Below are 14384 nucleotides of genomic sequence, written 5' to 3'. Positions count from 1 at the left end.
CCAATTATCATTATCTTTATTTCTTCTCATGCCTTCTTTGAACATAGGACTCTTGCTGAGCCCGGTCCATCCGCAAGTTGGGCCTTCCACCTAGTTCGCTCTATGGCACTACTTTGCTCTGGGGTTTTTTCTTTATTTTACAGTGCAACCATATTTTTTCCTTTTAAAATTTGGGAAGTCTCTTATTTTGCTCACATCTTTTATCTTTATGTATAGAGTATCTTAGTATACAGGCGGTGTTGGAATTTCTCTTGCAAATTTCTTTTGGGCTGGTAGTTTTGACGTGCACGTTTGATCCGATGGAGTGATTTGTGGTCAGCTTAGCTTATATTTCGAGGCTATATGTTCACATCATGGTTTTTTCCACGAAAACTTAAGAAAATCAAGAGAACCAAATTTATAATTAACAGCAACTACTCCCACACAAGAGCTTTTGATGGGATCCCTAATTCAAAAATACCATAATGTTTAATGGAGAGATTAATTTTACAATGTGTAGTGCAAGTGTATTAGTAATTAAAATTTTGTGTATTAAATTTGCTAAAATGAATATAAATGAATACGAACCGTTATAGTAGTGATGGGAGACAAAAATACAATAATGGAGGGGACAAGGAAGGGGAGTGAAGGGTGGTGGTGGGGCCTAGATGGGGGAGGAACGGTTGCCTCCACGCCCCCCCCCCGCGGCGGGGCCGCCAATTTTCTTCCTCTTAAAGGTAAATTCCCGCCACCACTCGATGCGACAAATCATGGCTGAAATGCACCGGTGTCGATCCTCCCTCTTCTTCCCCTTTTTTCCCATATTGGAAAATCGTTTCTCTTTCTCTTTTCAATTTCTAGATAAATAAAATAGAAAATGATTAAAGAATTGAAAGATCCGACCGACCCGAACTTCCCCAATGCGTTGCGTGCTGTGGACACCCCGTCGTCCCACGGTTCTCCATCAAAAGCCCAAAAAATAAGAACAAAAAGAAAGAGAGAGAAAGAAAGGAAGGGGAGGGTGGGGCGGTGGTATTGTGTGGCTACAATTCCCGGAGATGGCGTGGGAGGTTCGCGAATTCGTGGGGGATTTGTTCGGGTCTTAAGTGTACCGCGATGCTCAAGAAAGAAAGCCAGAATTTGGTGAATTAGGAGGCTGGTATGGGTACGCTGGGACGGGATGAGAATGGTACATCACGTCCCTTTCTTGCCCAGATTTCAATCCATTCGCAATGCATTTTATTTTACACTGCCACCATCACCGTTTGTCTCGTGAATTTACTCTTAATATGTCTAGATATATAACTTTGCTTTGCATATTTAATTCGTGTAACAAGATTGATGACAATTTTATGAAAATAATATTTCCACAACAAAAGTGGATCTAAGATAAGTTTGCATCAGTCTGCTTAAATTTCGCCTCATTAGCTACCATCCCATTTGGACGGGGGAGGTGTGGTGCTCGATCCTTACCTCTTAGGCTTGAAGGGTGGGGCTGGACAGCAAAAGTTAACACTAGCCAAAAAAATAAAATAAATGGATAATGTCACAATTGATTTTTTTTTTTAAATTTTTTATCCAAAAATTAAAATTGTTGTTCCACCGAGTGTTCCTTTACTTTTTTTTTAAAAAAAAGTCAAGCATTCCTTCGGTCATAATTTTTTTCGATGGTCAATTTTTACAGTTATACGCATGTCCTGCTATGACTCACTCGATTTACACTAAGACACTACATTGGAGTCGCGTCGAGCAACATAAAAAAATCAAATAGAGAGAAAAAAGAGATGAGGTCCAGTAGGCCAATCGTAGAGCCCAAGCTCTAAGCTCCCGGTCCCGGGATGTCTAAGCTCAAGCTTTCTAATGCCATGGCTACTCAAGCTCTTGACCCTGGCCGCTTGATGTAAGCTTGCGGCAACCATGACAACTCGACTTTCAACTCGATATCATGGTTGTAAGATCTTTCCGAGCCACGAAATTTGAGGCCATGGCCACTCAAGCTTCAAGCCGGCGGCCATGGCCACTCAATTGAGGGTTGTGAGGGGAAACTAATCATAGTTTTTGCATTGAAATGGTTGTTAAATTTTGAGTTTTTTATTTAGGAGGGTTTAAGGAAGAAGAAGAATTTGTAGGGGAGAGAGAGAGAACATTTGGAAAAAGAAAAAAAAATGCACATCAACAAATAAAAGAAAAAAATCCACGCCAGAAAATAATTAACGCCAAGTTGGCAAATTTCATCGCCGGACCTAAATAAGGACGATTGAAGGCACTTTTTTTCTAAAGTAAGGGGATGGTTTTGAAGCAAAAAAGGTGGACTGAAGATTTTGTATTGGGCGAAAAATAAATCCATCATAGATCCACACGATTTGAATAATTGATGAAAGACTGCAACTAGACCCCATCATCAGACCATCCACTTTCTCTGTGCCTTAGCCGCAGCAAAACGAAATCGCGCATACAGCTAACACGGCATCGCCGCCGCAGCCGAAGTGACGGACGACCAAAACAATCATTCCCTCGCGGAGCCACAACCAACGAAGGAGCTCATAATACCGAACATTATTAATTCAACCCTCTCTAAACCTGAATCCCAGCAAGCTCGACCCAGATTTGGACCACAACCAAATTCAACGGTTGTGGTTCCTCTCGGAGCACCTCATCAACAGGTCCAAAGTGGACACGTACTGTCGGCCGTGAGCCTCAGCCTCTCATCGCGTTCCGTGGCGTGGGCCTTTGGCACGAGTGGCAAAGGAGATTCCTCTGAGTGCTTGGTGTCGGGAATAACGGATCCCCGAAAACCGGATTCGACACTAAATCGAACCCCTAAATCAATGCGGAAGACGAGCCGAGAAAACAACACGTATCACCGATCCTAAAGCACACCACGGATTCGAGCGTACCTTTTAAGCCACAGATTAAACACCGACGCCGATAGAGGAAGAGAAACTTGGTCCTGTTCGATCCGGTGAAGCAAATTGGCCTTCGCGCTTCACTGTTTTCCTTTTGGGAGAGAAAGCGAGAGAGAGAGAGAGAAGGAACGATGCATACGTACGTTTTCTGTTTTCAACCGGTACGTTCTCTCTCTCTCTCTTCTCTCTCTCTCTCTCCTCCCTTTTATATGTCCCTCCATCCACGGGCCGTATTCCCGTGGCCGGGCTTTTTGGGCCCAACTTGGGCGGACGGGCCTTAAGCCCATCTCATATAAAAACCATCATCTCCCACTCACACATGGTGGGCCGAACAGGATTTTCTTTACCTCCCTTCAACATTCATACCGGCGAATAATCCGTGCGACCAGCATACTTTGAGAGCTCGTTGCTATACATTTGTTAGGAATATATAGCAGCTCATAATAGGCGTCACGCTTTGAGTAGATTTAGTATGCAGTACCCTAGATCGATTGATCACATTTTATATCTCTTTTGATCTCTTTTAAACATGATATATATATTTAAACATATATATATATATTGTATTCACAATTATAATTATCCCAAAGACAGTCATAATTGGTCGACCAGTGAATACAAAAACTACAATGTGATTCCCTAAAATCGATCTTCCTCTTTCCTTCAAACTCTCAATTTCAGTTCAGCTTGCTTTTCTAGAAATGTCCCATTAGATCGAATCAACTCATAACCATTGACAACATCCTAAGATAGCAAACACTAAATAAAAACCTTGAGAATAAGTAAAAGTCATGAGGGCACTAAAATTTGATGAACTCTTTTCCTCAAGAGTCTCACACGTCATAAAAGTTGAGATCAAACTTTTTGCCACTCTTATTGGTCGTCTTATGCATACGTAGTATGAAATACGTATTACGGTATTAACTCCTTTCCCATGGAGCGTATGTCTACACCTTTCAATACCGTACAGATGATAGTTCAGACATACCCAATGTCTAACTTGAGTTCACATATCTGCTCATTTACAAAATTCATCAGAACTCACATCTGGCATCTTAGACAAATAAAGTAAAATATGTGGGGTATTTTACTTTCGGGCATAGTAAGTATTATGTCTTCATCTTAACACTCAGTTAAGGCGACATACGTATTTTAAGCTTGAGCTCTCGATTATCACATAGATAATAAGCTTAAAAACAGTCTCATCTCTATTTATCACACAGTAAATAGAGGCGATTACCCGTGTGAGTGGGCTAATCTTTTATCTGTTCGACATACTTCCTCAACTTAAAATAATACACTGAGTATTAAGATGCATAAAGATCAAACAAAGATTTATAGGCATTAATAATGAAACAACACTAGTTCATAAATGTGAACTCAGGGAAATTACAATCCAGTACATCAGACTCTACGCAATCCTAGAGATTTTACATGACCACAAAACACATCTCTAGGTATTGGCTTTGTCATAGGATCTGCTACCATTCTATGCGTAGATATGTACTGTAAGCTCACATCCTTTCGTGCAACCATATCTTTTACAAAGTTATACTTGGTATCTACATGTTTAGTATTGCCATGATACTTTGGATCTTTGGTGTATGCTATAGCTGCTTGGCTATCACAATTAACCAATAATGGATTTGCAACTTTCTCAATAACACATAAATGATCCAAAAATCTCTTAAGCGAAACTCCTTCTTGTACTGCTGCTGATAATGCCACGAAGTCAGCTTCCATCGTGGATAAGGCTATACACGTTTGCTTCTTACTACTCCATGATATGGCACCATTGCTCAGTAAAAAAGCAAATCCTGAGGTAGATTTCCTTTCATCTAAATCTCCTCCCCAATCAGCATCTAAATAGCCTTCAAGTCGCAGATCCTTTCCTTGGTAATTCAACTTGTAATCAGCAGTTCCCTTCAGATACCTCAGTATTCTCTTAACGGCCTTCCAATGTGTTGGACCTGGATTGGATTGGTATCTACTCACCATTCCAACTGCAAAACATATGTCGGGCCTTGTACACATCATAGCGTACATCAAGCTCCCAACAGCACTAGCATAAGGAACATGTTTCATTTGTTCATTCTCTTGTGGAGTCCTTGGACACAATCTATGGCTCAATCCTTCACCTTTTGCAATAGGAGTGTTTATGGGTTTACAATCTTGCATACGAAATCGTTCAAGAACCTTATTTATATATGTTTCTTGCGAAAGAGAACGATCTCTTCGAACGATCTCTTGAAATCTTAACTCCAAGAATGTATGCAGCCTCACCCATGTCCTTCATCTCAAAGTTGGAAGACAACCAACTCTTGACAGTTTTAACAAACTCCATATTGCTTCTTGCAATTAGTATATCATCAACATATAATGATATGATCACAAATTGATCCTTGGATCTTTTGATATATACACAATGATCCTCATCAATCATCGTAAAATCACATGCCATTATGGCATTATGAAAACGTATATACCATTGTCTTGATGACTGCTTAAGATCATATATCGACCTCAAAAGTCGACATACTTTTTCTTCTTAGCATTTCACTATGAAACCGGCAGGTTGTTCCATATATATTTCTTCCTCTAATTCTCCATTGAGGAAAGCAGTCTTTACATCCATTTGATGTAACTCAAGATCCAGACTAGCCATTATTGCCAGAATAATGCGAATCGAGGTAAATCTCACTACAGGAGAAAACGTATCTTCATAATCAATTCCTTCCCGTTGATTATACCATTTCGCCACAAGGCGAGCCTTATGCCTTTCAATCGAGCCATCAGCCTTTCGCTTTATTTTGAGAACCCACTTGTTCCTAATAGCTTTGTGTCCTTTTGGAAGATCAACCAGTTCCCAGACTTGGTTTGATTTCATTGACTCCATTTCCTCTTCCATTTCATTAATCCATTTTTCCTTACTAGGGCAATTCAGAGCCTCATTAATATTTCTTGGCTCATCCTCATCTTGTGGAGTAACCATAAAAGTTTCCCCTTCAATGTCTAAACGTCGATGAGGAATACTTTGGCGACTTGTTCGCCGTATGGGAGATTGTACACTTTGCACATCATTCCCCATCATGCTCCCACTTGGATTAGGTAATGATGATGTCGTCTCATCATGTGGTTGCAATTGAGAATGAGCTGAATTCAATTCATCACTTCTCATATTACTCCCACTTGAACGAACTCCACTAACATCATTATCCTGATCCAAGGTCTCAAATAGGGAACAATCTTCCCCTATTTCGCCCTTCTTAGGAAATTCATCCTCTAATTCAAACTCAGTTATACTCCCACTTTCCTGCTCACCTATGAACACATATCCTTTCGAGTGTTCTGAGTACCTTATGAAAATACTCTTCTTTCCTCTGGGACCCAATTTCCTAAATTTGTGAGAGGACTTATGTGTATAGGCGGCATAACCCCATGGCTTAAGAAAACTTAAGTCCGGTTTTCTGCCTGTCCATAACTCATATGGAGTGGAAGTAACTGATTTGGAAGGCACACGGTTAAGTATATAGGTAACAATTAACAACGCATCACTCCAAAAGGTAATAGGTAAGTTAGCATGCGCCATCATGGACCTAACCATTTCTAGTAGAGTTCTGTTTCTTCTCTCCGCAACACCATTTTGTTGAGGAGTATATAAAATAGACAACTGTCTTTCTATTCCTTTTTCATCACATAATTTTCTGAACTCATTAGATAAATATTCTCGACCTCGATCGGATCTCAATGCTTTTATTTTCTTGTCTAATTGATTCTCTACCAGGTTCATAAACCTTTTGAAACAACTTATTGCTTCAGATTTATAAGGAATCAAATAGACATATCCGAATAGAGTATAGTCATCAATAAATGTGATGAAATAAACAGCCCCATGCCTTCCTCTCACATTCATTGGACCACAGACATCGGAATGGATTAAATGCAGAGGAAATTCAGCTCTTTTACCTTTCCCAAATGGTTTCTTTGTCGTTTTCCCTTCTAAGCAATGCTTACATATGGGCAAATCGACTTTTTCAATGTTGCTCAACAAGCCCTCTTTGGCTAGTCTATTCATACGCTGTTGGCCAATGTGACCAAGTCTAGCATGCCACACATTCACATCATTATCATATGTATTAGGAGACGTGAGAAGGGAATAACAAACATTTGCATTAACATAATCAATATCTAATACAATGAAACCATCCAGAAAATAACCACAACCATAGTAATTTGTATCCAAAAACAAATTCACACATCTACTATAGAAGTTCATATTAAAACCTAATTTAACCAACACTAATACAGACACTAAATTCTGACGAATCTCCGGAGCATACAACACATCATGTAGGAACAAAGTGCGCCCACCACGCATATTCAGTTGGCATGTGCCAATTCCTTTCACTTCAGCTCTGGAGTTGTTTCCCACATAGATCCACTTAGTTCTAGTTGGTACTCGTCGGAATTCCATGAAGGATCCTCTATCCTTCGCTACATGGTCCATCGCTCCTGAATCCACAGTCCACAAAGGATTAGACTCAGTTAAGAACACAGAACTCGACACAAAAGTAAAGTTCTGAAAAGTACAAGGGGTGCATACCTTCTTTGGCTCACGATAGTCGCGAGCATAGTGACCCTTCTTGTCACAGTTGTAGCATTTCACCCTTGCAAGCTTCTTCATGTGAGGACGCTTTCCTCTTTCATGTTGGTTAAACTTGGGTTTCTTCCCTAAAGGACCTTCTTCCTTGCCTTTCCCTTTATCAAACCAGTTAAGGTGCTTGCGCTTGGAGCTCGAAGCTCCATTTGAGCTAGAACTAGCATGATAGAGTTCTGCATCCGGCTTAGCCGCCAAGAGGCGGTCCTCTTCCAGCTCAAGATGGCGCACTACATCCTCAAAAGATTTGATATTTTCATTATGGGTCAGGTGCACCTTCATATGCTCCCAACTCTAAGGCAAGGAACGAATCACTGCTTGCACCTATTGCTCATCTGTGAGGACATGGCCAGCATCTTTCAGCTCATTTATCATGTTTGACATCTTTCTAAGATGTTGCTTCATGGTCTGACCATGAGGCTTCTTATAGGAGTCAAACCTAATAGTGAGCTGTCTCAGTCTGGTCACCGAAGTATGACCAAATCTAGCAGCCAATGCCTCCCACATTTCCTTGGCATTGTCAAAACGCCTAAACTCTCGCATGACGTCATTTTCCATGCTGCTCAGCAACGTGATGCGAGCAAGAGAGTTCTTTCGTTTCCATGCAGCAAAAGCTTCCTTATCTCTTTGTGTCTTTGTGCAGTATTTCCTTCTTCGGGTTCTACCATGGTCGGGTTAAGAGCCTCAAGTGCCTCTTGCTCTTCCAGCACATATTAGATTTTCATGTGCCATATCTCATAGTTGTCACCATTGAGCTTTTCACCTTAGTTCAGCTCGGCAACTATGCTCTTCGTGGCTGAAGCCATTGATCTTAACACATCAGACATATATGCACGAATTATTAATGCCTATCATTTATGCATCTCTATTTTCATAGACCCATCATATTAATGAATAATTTCAAGTAAGGCTTCAGAATCAAAAGGTCACTGTATTTCCAATCATCCTCCAAAATCCTAACTTAAAACTATCATTAATAAACTATGCAAAATAAATTCTATGAAGTTACAAAAACTTCTATAACTACCCACTAACTACCCACTAGCAATAGAAAGTAATGAGATAATTGACATACAATATAATAATGTTTTCATATAATACAACTAACATATAGGTTGCTACATCAACAACAATCAGGTAGTAAGCATTACATAAGATGTCCGCAAAGCACACTTAACTAAGAAAACAGCCAATACATCTAACACCAAGCCAGCACACGAACTAGGAAAGATCCTCTTTTGTTCAATTTCTTGATCTTTTCCCTTGTAACAATGCAGTAATATTCATTTACAAAATCCATCACAATTTTCTTATATGAAGCAGCTCCGTTGACATCCCATATGCGATTCAACACATCTTGCCATTCAGGTGGAAGAGTGTTTATGAAAAATCGTACCATCTTTGCGTGGCATAGGACGACCATTCCATATGACTGTTGAATCTTCCCATTGACCTCAAGGACATGATCAATTAAGTCTCCACTCTCCCATCGATGATCAGTCATCTCAGCTATCAACTTAAACAGCCTATCTTTTTGTTCATCGGTAACTGCGTGAATAGGTGTGTGCAACCTCAGGGGAGGCATTGTTCGTGCAACAAATGCGAAACATTCTCGCAACAAATGCAGAACAAATAAGGGATCACAAATAATCCACATAGACTTAATTGAAAAAGAAACACATTCTTTTCCCCATTTTTTTTGTCAACGGTCAACGGTCGTCAATCAACGGTCAACGGTCAACGGTCGTCGGTCATCGGACCGGTTGGACCGGACAGACCGATCGGCCAGTTCGGGCGAACCGACGGCATGTGCCACGCGCGTGTCGGGCGTCCGCGGTTTGGGTCGGGTCGGGTCGCCGATCGGGTCGTTGGCCGGTGACCGCCCGGCCAACCGTCGTCGTGCTAACGTCATCGATGATGTCACCCTAGCGGTTACTGACCGTTGGGTGACGTCATGTTGACGTCAGCAAGCGTCAGTCCGCCGACCAGCGCGTGCTAGTTCGCCGCCGGCATCGTGCACGTGCCGGTTCACCGGCCGGCGCGTGTGGCGCACTCGCTGGGCGAGCCAGCGCTTCCGGGCTCGTCGCGCCCACGCACAGTAGCTTTTGGCCGCGCGTGTGGGCGCGTGCGGCGTCTCCTGGTGGTGTGCGACATACCGCCAGACTCGTCTCGACGACCCCTTTCTCCCTATGCCATCAGAATTTGATTTTGACTTACGAAAACTCGAAAAAATTGGCGAACAGCGCTCGGGTGTCGGGATTTCTCGCCCCAATCCGTACGGCCGAATTACTTTTGCGAAAAATCAATTAAAAACCTCAAACAGGTCGGGAAAAACGTGAACTAGGGCTCTGATACCAATGTTGGGAATAACGGATCCCCGAAAACCGGATTCGACACTAAATCGAACCCCTAAATCAATGCGGAAGACGAGCCCAGGAAAACAACACATATCACTGATACTAAAGCACACCACGGATTCGAGCGTACCTTTTAAGCCACAGATTAACACCGACGCCGATAGAGGAAGAGAAACTTGGTCTGTTCGATCCGGTGAAGCAAATTGGCCTTCGCGCTTCACTGTTTTCCTTTTGGGGAGAAAGCGAGAGAGAGAGAGAAGGAACGATGCGTACGTACGTTTTCTGTTTTCAACCGGTACGTTCTCTCTCTCTCTCCTCCCTTTTATATGTCCCTCCATCCACAGGCCGTATTCTTGTGGGCCGGGCTTTTTGGGCCCAACTTGGGCGGACGGGCCTTAAGCCCATCTCATATAAAAACCATCACTTGGCGACAAGGATGTCACGCCGTGGACTCTGGAATTGCAGTTCCTGCACAGGTTCGCCTAGTCCGACTTGCGGCACATGGTCGCTAGGCTGTTGCAGAGCTGGCATTGCTTCTTGTCCTCCATATCTCTCTGTGTGGCTCGCTCGCTCGCTCCGATTTCAGTGAAGAAGAAGAAGATGGCCACGGGTCAGAGCCAGGCTTTTCATTGGAAGTGGATTAAGTTGGTTAAGAACCCACTTACAACCCACTTATTTCCGTCTCTCCATTTTGTAAATCTGTTATGACTGGCCCACGAAATTTGATATGACCCGTTTCGATAATTTTGGGTCATTAAATGGATTTTGGACCCATTTAAACGGGTCTACAGCTTGACTAAAACAATGAGCTATATAACCTCGCTTCAACATATCTATCTAATAGAGTCCAAGTCTCGTTAAATTAATTTTATGATAATTTGGTTAGAACCGTCCTTAATTTTATAATTGATTAAATTAATTTACGACATACGTACCATCGGTTGGTTACATCAATGTGCGAAGTTATATTCATAGCTGAAGGTGAGTACCATTCATTGATTTCGACATGGTAAGTTTCTGCTGAACCTTAGTCCTCAAAACAATTAAACATGCTTTGACTTTTGTTAAATCCGGATCATCTAAAACTTTCACAATATACAAATTATTGACTCGTGAATTTATATATAATCTGATTTTTTTTTTTAAGTTAAGAATAATATTTTAACTTTTGACATATTCTTTACTTTTGCTGCTGCATTTTAAATAGATAAGCCTTTAATTAAATAACTATATGCGAAAGTACTGTAATCTTTAAATATTATTGATTAGTAATTATTGATTAAAAGTGCTTAATAAAACGAAAATGAACTGAATTTTTTAGATCGGAGACAATGATGGAAGTCGGATGAGGAAGGTGAGGGCGGTCTTGGGCCAATCGGAGGGATAGCTGGCCCTTAAAGCAAAGCCACCACTCAAGGTGCAAATCACGGCAGAAGTGCACCGGATCCCTTCTATTTCCCTAAATTGGACTTTGATTTATTTATCTTATTTTTCCTTCGGATTAAATTTTCTTATGCGCAATTGTAGTTGATCTCGTATATTCGCTTGGTATGTGTGAAGATAATTTAGCGTACTTTACATACATCACTTGCCCAACAAGATCAATGATCGAATTTCAATTTAGGATAAGTTCATATCAAGTCGATTAAGCTTAGGCTTGTTGATTACTCATTCGATTTGGACGGAGGGGGTTAAGGTTTGAGGATGGGACTGGCTTGCATGGCAAAAAAAAATAAAAAGGAGCATGTCACCGCTGATGCTTATACTCAAAAAAATTAATATTTTCCCTCTAACTTTTAGGTTCAAAAGTAGATGAAGAGTTTTGTTTTTTGGGCAAAACTAGAGGAATCAGTTTTTTAGCCCATTTTGATGCATGTACAATAAACCCATTAGAAATTTATCCGATTTGGAAAAATAAAAAGAGCGGAATTGAAATAATATACTTCGATGTGTCGTCATGTAAGGCATCTCGATGATCAAGAAGAATAGATGGGATTTGTCTAATCAAGTATTAAATTTATATGGCTCATCTAATTAAATCTTTGCGACTCTAAATTTGGTTAACCGGAGCTCACGTGTTCAACGAAGTGGGAAAGAGCCCGACACGAAAAAGATCTTTTGCCGTTGTGAACCATCAATTGATCAAAGACCACAAGTAGACCATAAGCAACGAAATTTTTCACTTCGATCGTCGTGCTCAAGCTTTCCATGTCAGACTTTGCCCGCTTGAATGGACATACCGGCTCTGATGAAATTAATACTCGTAAGAACTTAGTGAATTCCCCTATTAAAGTTAACAGCATCACGTGGAAGGATGATTTCTTGGTCTTAAAGCTTAATCATGGAGTCCCTGTCATGGATAAAGCTAGACGAACATAGTTCACGAGCAACCATCGGGTCTCCAACCTTTAAAACGATTACGATCACGCTTAACTCCAACTCAACTAGGGCCACAGAATATCGTAAAATCCTAAATCATGATTGATTACAAAATCGGCACCAAACAACTTCCCTGCAAAATCTTATCAAAGTCCCATTTTGTCATTTAAAAAAAAAACAAAACAAATAAAAGATGTACTTCAATTACCAGATAGCCCAAGCTTAATTATCGTTTAAGTTGATCCATTGTTTCGGCACCTAATACATCACATAGGAGGAAAATATGCTGAATTTTATGTTTACCCAATCAAAACGTAAATGTTCAATTTAGTGCTCCAGTACCCTCTAAGACCCTATTATATCTGCGTTGAAATAATTTACAGTAATCCGAACACCAAATATAATGGGCAGATTAGGTCATGTAAGTAATTAATCATGTGAAGATGTAAAAAGGATTTTGATAGGTTTAAAAGTTATAATATTATCGTAATCGTGTGATTTTGTGGGATCATTACCAATTGCTCAAAAAGCTTACGTTGTTAAACGAAGAGTAGAGATATATTTTTGGGGAGGCAAAAAAAATGAGAATACGAAAAGATTTGAATTCGGAACTTCCTACTCTAATATCGTATAAGATTTCGTGTGACCATTTCTGATTATATTAAAAACTTAAGCTATTAGATGAAAACGTAGTTAAATATTTGAATATTTTAATAGCAATGAAGATTTCTTGGTAATCCCATAAAAAGCTTACTGGCGTTGTCATAAGGAATTACTAATTATCGATTAGAAAACTCTCTTTGCTAGCAAATGAGATTTGACTTGCAAAATAGAGCATTGTCATCAAGGAATACTTTGTCGTGACGCATTGACAGAGCTTATTCTTTTTAGCTCATTTACAAATACCGATAAGAAAATGCAATCAAAGTATTTTTAAGATTGTCAAATTCGTCAAATGTCAAATAGACAAGTCATTAGTGCTGTGACAATGGGTTGTTATACACATGGCAAGATAGAGCGTGCAAGAGACATTTCAAGAAGATATTTCCAAGGAAATTTCTATGGCACTAAGAATTTTCCACACCCAAGTGACCCCCACCATGGAAATTATGGGCCTGCATGGTAACATTTATATTTCTCCCGATTTCTATTTTTTTGTTCCCCATAATAAAAAAAGAAAAAAAAATCCGTTTGGTAACACCAACTTATTTTTCTATTTTCCAGAATAGAAAAGTGGCTGGGGAATATATTGGAATAAAACAAGAAATAAAAAAAAAAATAGTTTCTTGTTCCTAGGAACAATTTCTAGAAATAAGTCATTTTCTTCTTTCCTATTTCTCTTTTGTTCTTCTTCCTTGTTGCGGCCACCACCGACCATCTGCCAACCGCTGGCTACCTCCGGCTGCCCGCAGCCACCATCGGCCGACTGCCAGCAGCCGACTGCCATCGCCGAACCACCGGCGATGATCGCCGCCTCCCGACCATCGCCAACCATTGCCACCACCCACAACCCACTGACCGACAACCGTCGCCCAACCATCGTCGCCGTCGCCGTCGCTCGACCGCTGGAAACCAGTCGTCCGCATCGATCGCTGCCCCCGCCGCACGCCCACCACTCGCCACCGCGGGACCACCGATTGCCGCCACGGGAGGGGGCAGCGGCCGATGGGCTATGGGCGGTGATCCTGCGGCAACGGTCAGCGGCAACGGTCGGCAATCCTATGGCGGCAGGTGGCAAGCATGCGGCAGCGGCAGCAGTCAACGATTCGTGAGCAAGAAAAAAAAATGAATAAATACAAAAATTTATAAATTGTACCAAACACATTTCTATTCTTTTTCTATTCCAAGAATATAAATTTTGTATAGTTACCAAACACCTTATGGCCTGCATGGTAACGTTTCTATTTCTTCCGATTTCTATTTTTTTGTTCCCCGGAACAAAAAAAAGAACAAAAATCTATTTGGTACCGTCAACTTATTTTTCTATTCCCCGGAATAGAAAAGTGGCTGGGGAATAGATTTGGAACAAAAATAAGAAATAAATTTTTTTAAAAAAAAAGTAGCTTTTTGTTTCTAGGAACAATTTCTAGAAATAAGTCATTTTTC

At 40.8% G+C, this 14384-nt stretch overlaps 1 pseudogene; it reads right to left on the bottom strand.

Moving 5' to 3' along the window:
* Nucleotides 1–13818, bottom strand: part of LOC120293960 — a 39916-nt pseudogene extending 26098 nt beyond the window's left edge.
* Between the last annotated feature and the right edge of the window lie 566 nt (nucleotides 13819–14384).

The sequence above is a fragment of the Eucalyptus grandis genome, chromosome 5, assembly GCF_016545825.1.
Source record: "Eucalyptus grandis isolate ANBG69807.140 chromosome 5, ASM1654582v1, whole genome shotgun sequence".
In the NCBI taxonomy this organism is placed as follows: Eukaryota; Viridiplantae; Streptophyta; class Magnoliopsida; order Myrtales; family Myrtaceae; genus Eucalyptus; species Eucalyptus grandis.
The sequence above is the reverse complement of the archived record's forward strand: the minus strand, read 5'-3'. Positions and strand labels throughout refer to the sequence as shown.